This window comes from Convolutriloba macropyga, chromosome 1 (genome assembly GCF_964194025.1).
Source record: "Convolutriloba macropyga chromosome 1, txConMacr16.3, whole genome shotgun sequence".
Classification (NCBI taxonomy): Eukaryota; Metazoa; Xenacoelomorpha; order Acoela; family Convolutidae; genus Convolutriloba; species Convolutriloba macropyga.
In genome coordinates, this window is record NC_134468.1 from 65,441,423 (window position 1) to 65,448,745 (window position 7,323).

Genomic DNA, 7,323 nt, shown 5'->3' on the forward strand with positions numbered 1-7,323 from the left:
GTATATAGAAACCTTCAAGTATATCACAAATATTAAAAATTGTCAAATTAAATTATCAAAAGACTTTTAAAACAATGATGACAGATTATACGCTGAAAAATGTTGCGATTGGGTTTTCTATATCATTTTCTAAATTTTATAATGAAGAACTATAAAGAGTGTAGTGAAGATTATAATGAAAAATTACACTACTCTATCTACAGAAATTTCCAAATCAAGTCCACAATTCTCAGAACTATTGTACACTTATCTAGTTAAAAATTAGTATTTGACGCCATAAGAGCCTCCATCGGCTTTATGTGTTTTAAAGACGCCGTAAAACTGATTGAACAGCTCCAAATCAAGTGAATCTTCATAGCCACAATCTATTTTCTATTTTGATAGAAAAGATTACACACTCGATGAATTTTTAGTAATATCCTCTTCTGATTTTCAAGGTCTCAATTAACAACATAATGCCATCACAACAAAAACCATTTTTGCTGCAATTCAAATTTGAGTACCGCATTTTAATCTGTTAATTCTTGTGTTTTCATAGAGCAATCAGCATCGTTTTTACTATTGTAATATTTATCCAAATATTGGACCAAGTTTATATTCAAATTTGCGACCCTAATTTGCCTGCCAATACAAACCCCAGTGTGTCCCCAGTCAAAGAATCAGAAGATTTTTCCTACAGTAACTCTGGGAAACAATTCATCTGCAAAAATTCTCTTTTAAAACACTTTAATAAAAAAAACGCAAGCTCAAGAAACGGATGAACTTCCCTACTTCGACAGTCCTCCTCCATGATCTGCAGATAGATTTTGTCCCTCTGAAAACTCTCTTCTATTTTATCTCGCAATCAGTAATTCCGCTGTTGGCTTCCCCAGACTTCCTATCGTAATAGCAACACAAGCAATATCAACAACAACAAATATGTACTCAAAAATTAATACCTTATACATGTTTACAATTTGCAAATTATTAGCAGCATTGACCAAAACTCTACTAAGACCGCTCCACAAAGGGCAAAACAATCAAAATTATGAAAAATTCAAACTCAATGTTTTTCGCCGAAAAATTTGCTAGCACAACACCTACTCAAAATTCAGATTTGACAAAACCGTTGCACACTGTATCGACAATTAAAGAGACCCAAGATTATTTTAGCTTGACCTCAATTGATCAATAGATAGTGATGTTTTAAACACCCAATTTTCTTCCCAGAAATTTTCATAAACCGCAAGCAAATCTTGTAGTCTAGCTCAAATACCCAGTTCTCATATAGAAAGACTCAGTCTCAGTGGAATTACTCTTTTTTTTAACTAACTGCTCCCCCTCCTGCCGCAGCTCACTATCTCTAAGCCTTCACTGAAAACCTGCTATGATTACAACAAGCTGAAGCACCCCATGGCCAGAACGAAATATGCATATCACCTTTGTTTGCGTAAGGAACCAGACACTGCTATAACCAGTGTCAAAATTACTGTTGAACCAGATGATTTTTCGCCCTCAAGCGTCCATCCCGACTATCATTTGTGTTAAAACGAACCCCTCACCGTGTTTTTGTCAAGAGTTATAATAAAAATTGGCATAATACTATGAGTTCTTCATTCCTCACTCAGGATTATCTTACGCATAACCACTCAAAATACAAGATTGTTTCCTGATTTTCTATTTTTTTTTATTGGCAGCACCAGTCCAACAGACTATCGAAATTGATTAACATAAAATTTTAGCTCCAATATTTGGAATACAATATCCCAAAGTGACACATTATGAGTGCTCTGCAGAACATATTACAAACATGGAGAATTATAAGCTTAATAACATCGGCGAATGCAAAAACAAACCCGCCGTTTACCAGATCCTAGCCGCCCAATAGGCTATCTTCTCACAAATCAGAACTACACAAATACGTGTTTTTGTCCGTTACAGACCTCTCGGCAAAAAAAAAAGAAAATACTTTAAAACTTATCGCCCTCAAAAGAGGCTTCGGGCTCAATCACGAAAATTGTTTAAAAAAATTTTCTACTCCGTCAAAATTGAAGCTCATAGACAACATGCTTGACTGGATTCCATAACAAACACCACTATGAAATACAACTTATTCAATTTGATTTCTTAAACGACTCACAATGGAAATCTTATATTGAAGCTCGACGAGAAACTTTCCAGTTCGATTGCTGGTAACCATTTCCAATTCAACACGGAAATTAAGTTTTTAACCCAACTCACAGCTAGAGTACAACGCAAAGAATAATCTTTGTGCAAATCGACTGTGAAACCCTCTACAGTCCAATTATCGTGCTATTCATACACTAGGTGTGTCACTACAACTCACAAACATAACACCTACTCTCAAACTAGAGTCAGAATTTATTTATAAACCACTCCACTAAAGCCAAAATAATTGCTAACCCAGAGATTACTAGCGGACATTCGACGTTGTCAATTGCGGCCCCGAATGGTAAAGCTTCAGAACAGATGTTTCTTTGAAACTCTCACAAAAAAAGAAACAAACACGGGACATCAGCATAAGGCCTACTTGTACCCAAGTAGATTTAACGACCACTTGAATGATGAATCGGATTTGTTCGAATTAGTAAGCCGACTACTTCAGAAAAGTAATGAGAATAAATGCGTCGGCACAACCTCAAAAATTTTTCAGATTGCCTACACTGCAATACTGAATAGACCACCCTCCGTATCCCCTAAAAACGAAACACACTCTGTTGAAATGGTTATCTTGTACAACACAGACAGGGATCGTAAACAGATTGCATTCATTTCACTAACGCATAAATTTCTATTAGTAGAGCATTTTATTACAGTAGAAAGTAATTTCGCAACACTCCAAAGCTCTAAAAAAATTATTTTACTGCTTTCCAATTTATTATCAAAACAAATTGCCAATAGTTGACCAGATAAATCAAAAAACATTCTCCTGGTCAATTATAGCACCATGTAAAGCTGATAATTTTGACGAACAAATAACAGCTGACGCGGAAGACGATGTTTTGCATCGGATTATGCCTTACTCAATTCAGTCACGAAACAACGTAAGGGGGATGATAAACAACGTCGTTCTATACATATTGTTTTTATTGCTATAGATCTAACAAAATTGAATCAAATAAAAGATTACGCTGCAGAGAGTTGGCAAAAGCGGCAAGTTTTGCAGAACTTTCCAGACAAGTACAATTACAAGTACAATTTTCTCAGTTACAAAAACAATACCGAGACAATTTCAAAAATCTCTTTATAAACAGAAAAGCTTGTACTCTTCGAAGTCTTGATTGGAGTGATTTAATCAACGGCAAATAACTAAAAGACTCGCCCACATTTTTTTGATACCCATGGTATGCATTAATATAAACAGCCAATGCACGGACAATGATAAATTTTGTATAGTGTTTTTTGGGCTTATTTAGAATTGTTTTAGCAGGTTAAAATGAAGTCTTATTATAATCAAATCTGATTTAAACACAGATAATTACCTCCGATTTTGATTTGACATATTCTCTCAAACTGTTTTCCACGTTTTAGAAGCAGGCTCTTACAAATTTAAACCAATCTTCCAACGACGATTTATGATTGCTACAAACCTCCCTTAAAAAATTTCAAACCAGATTTTCAATCTCTTCCTTTAGAAATTTTTCTACCATATAAACAAAAGCCATCACAAGCTACTTCATTATCACAAGATTTTTTCAGTGATAACCCAGATTATTGAGAAATTGCTGAAAATTTCAAGATCCGTCTTCCAAGTATTCCAAATTATGTCCTTTATCAGATGTCAACCACACTGCCAGTTCACACCCAGAGAACTCAAAATTCCCACCAACGTCAAAAATACACTGTTTCAACTCCTGATGATCGAATTTTGAAGCTTTCTATCCTTGCATCTATAGTCTATGCCGTTCGATCCTCAATGTTGGTGCCCATTGAATGCGAAATGCAAACACCGGTACCACTCACAATAGCGCAACTCTTCCCACATCTTTGCTCTGTTTCGTCGGCCACCTATTCTTGGCTGATTCCTCTGCCCTCACCCAACACGTCATCCTCATTCTCCTCGAAGGCAACGAACAAGCTCCCTCTTCTGATCTGTAGTGGCCCGAATTCACCGCAGACAACTCAAAAGCCGCAGTGGTTAGACTCGTTGCAGCTTGCCATTCAAAGAAATTGAACACCTTTGACTCATTGACAGAGAAACCAATCATGGGCAGACCAATAGGAGTGATTGACCACTGAGATGGTCCTTCCTAACTTTGGAATCTCCGGCCGAATCAGGATGCCACCTCTGTAATCTGTCCAACAGCCGACTTACCCTTATTCGACAACTCCAATACTGAACCTTCCTCCAGTAGGCCTGCGCTCTAACACTCAACAGCTCTACCGATCCACCTCCGAGGCCAGAGAACGCATGTACGCCGTTTCAAACGAATGGCCATCATCCACATAAAATTTTTGTTTACAGATCAGTCGACAACATACACTTCCACGGGAATATCCTTCAGCCCAAATCAAGCCTGGACCTTCAACAAATGTGATGCCTCAGACGTCTACTCTATCTTATTATTAGGGCTAATGACAGCGCTCGCCACATCGGCCGATATTCAGCCCACACAGAGGTGCATATTCCTTTTCTTCCTCTTCCAGACCAGGCAAGGGACATACCCAAGAGCGATGGCGCCAAACTTTATGTATAATCAGTTCACTAAGCACAACCAGATGCTTACCCAGCATTCAGTACAAGTTCCGGAGATAACTTACATTGCTACCCTACCAGAGCACACACCCTGAAGCCCACCACTGTCAGCGGCACAATTCGATAGCTGGAAAATGAGTACGTAGAAGTACGTGATCTTGATCGTTACCTTGAATGAGTACAATTTACACAATACCCGTTTCACGTTACGCTTCTTGCTCTCCTCAATGTACTTCTTTGCGTTGACAGAGTGGCGTGCCAGCGACTATCTAAACACGATGTTTGCGAGGGACACTGCTCCCTATTAAGTTCTCGAGAAAAACGACCCCTTCAATTCCCAACTTACTTTTTAAATTTTACCCTGATCGATGAAAATATTCAGTTGGATTGTGTGAAAACGTTGACAATAAGTACACCAAGCACAAATACTATTTTGTCTAGCGCCATTTCGATTGGTCAAGTCTTCTGGACATGAGTTTATGTCTTCAGTACGTGAGTACAACGATCACCTCTCCTTATTACTTCAACTATTGGTATGCCATCGAACGCGGTTCTGCGAAGATACTCTCACAAAATTTGAGCCTATCAGAAACACACTAAAAGTTTTGCCCCAATGGCGGCCACCCACCGCCCTCTGTTTATCCCATCTGAGTATTTGAGCAGCAACAAATGTGCGGCAACGACGTTTATGTACGCCCAAAAATATAAATTTCTCTAAGGAGATTGTATTACAGACAAACTTGTAGACCACACCTTCCAGCCGACGAAAATAAGATCCTCAATCATCTTGCAATGCAACCAGATTGTAATATCGATCTCTTTCTTATCGCCCTTGCAACGCGTCATGATCGAGATACGGAGTTTCTGGACTTTTTCAAAGATCCTCAGAATTGCGATCCAGACTTTGATTTCAAGCATAGATGGTGAACACTGTCCCTCCAGGCAACACATTTTTTATCACTGGGAATTTTGAAGCCACAGCTTTTCCTCATAAAGCTAAAAAAATTATTTAACTCCTCTGCTTTTTGTTTTTTGTATTTCCAATTTTTACATTCCTGTTGATCTTTATAACTATACAGCTTAGCTCTTAATTGAAGATTAAGGGATATTTTTTGTTTTGTTCTCTGGCCATAATTTACATTGAAAAAATAAAATTTCATTTAAACGATGAACAAGGATAAGTAGCTTATGTTTGGTAAATTATGCGCTAACCAGAAGGTAGGCTGGTTCTTTCAGTTCGAAAAAATTCCTAACAAGAAGCAGATGATTTGAAATCCCTTTTTACCACCAACAGAGACACAGACGACACTTGTTCAAGCAGCTGGACACAAACGTTAACTACATGAAAGTGAGAGGCAGCTGAAAATTGACAAGGATACGACGTTGCTGACCAGTTGCCTACTTCACTTGACAGGGGCTAACACGTTCAGCGGATTTTCAGAAGCATTCTACATTGCGAACAAACTCGTAAACCAGGATGGATGCAACAGATGGAAATCCAGAATGTGTATTCTCCATCTCTACCCATCAATCAGATTGAGAAGGCGCCAATTTCTTTAAAATAGCGCTCGTTTACTTTATTCCGTTCAGTCTAGCAGATATCTGCATATGTACACTATAATGTTGACTCTGCTATTGTATATATTTGGCGTCGTCATAATTGAATTTTATCAGTGTTTTCCAGGGTCGGTTAGTCAGTCAGAATAAGGTAGATCTGCTTGGCACGCAGACACAGAAACAAATAGATGTAGCAATGCTATCCCCAATGCCATGAAAGGATCCCAAATGGCTTTAGCTTAATTACTTTTTTTCACTCTGCTGCTTAGAAAGAAACACTAGTCAAAAAGGAACTGACAATCAAAAATTAACTTGACTTAAAAACATCGAGTGTTTCCGACCATTGCCTACACTGCCAGATTTACTTAAATTGATTCACATCCGAATAAACTCAAATAAAATGTAGATATACTTATCATCGATTATATCTATGAAGTTCTATGAAAAATAACAACGATTTTTAGAAATTATTTACAGTTAAAAATACATTTACATCATTTTATTTAAGTTTAATACAACAAAAAAAATAAAATCTTTGTTTCAGTCGTTTTGAAATTCCCAGGTACTTCGCCTTCTTTTTCAGAAAAGGTGTTTTTTTACTATCATTTCTATCTCTTGTCATCATTCAGTTGTTCTGGTTGAAAAAAATTCAAATTAACATGTACCAAAATAATTTGTGAATTTCAAAAGTCAAATACGCGCTTTTGCTTTTTACAGACCTGTCGGCGACAATGGAAACAAATCACTTTCAAAAGAGGTTACGAGCTCAATCAAAAAAATTGGAATAATAAAATCACGAAAAACTTTTTTCTCTGCCAAAGTTTTAGCCCGAAGAAAACATGTTTGACTCCGATCCATAACAACTAATACTATGAAATACAATCAGTTCAAAATGATTTCTTAAGCAACCCACGATGGCAGTGTTATATTGAGGCCCGAGGAGGTATATTCCAGTTTGATCACTGGTACTCAATTGCCTTTAGACACGGAAAATTTAGTGTTCGATTCTCAACTCACAACTAGATAATCCACAAGTAACGGAGAATCCGAATTAAGTAAAAAAATTAGAG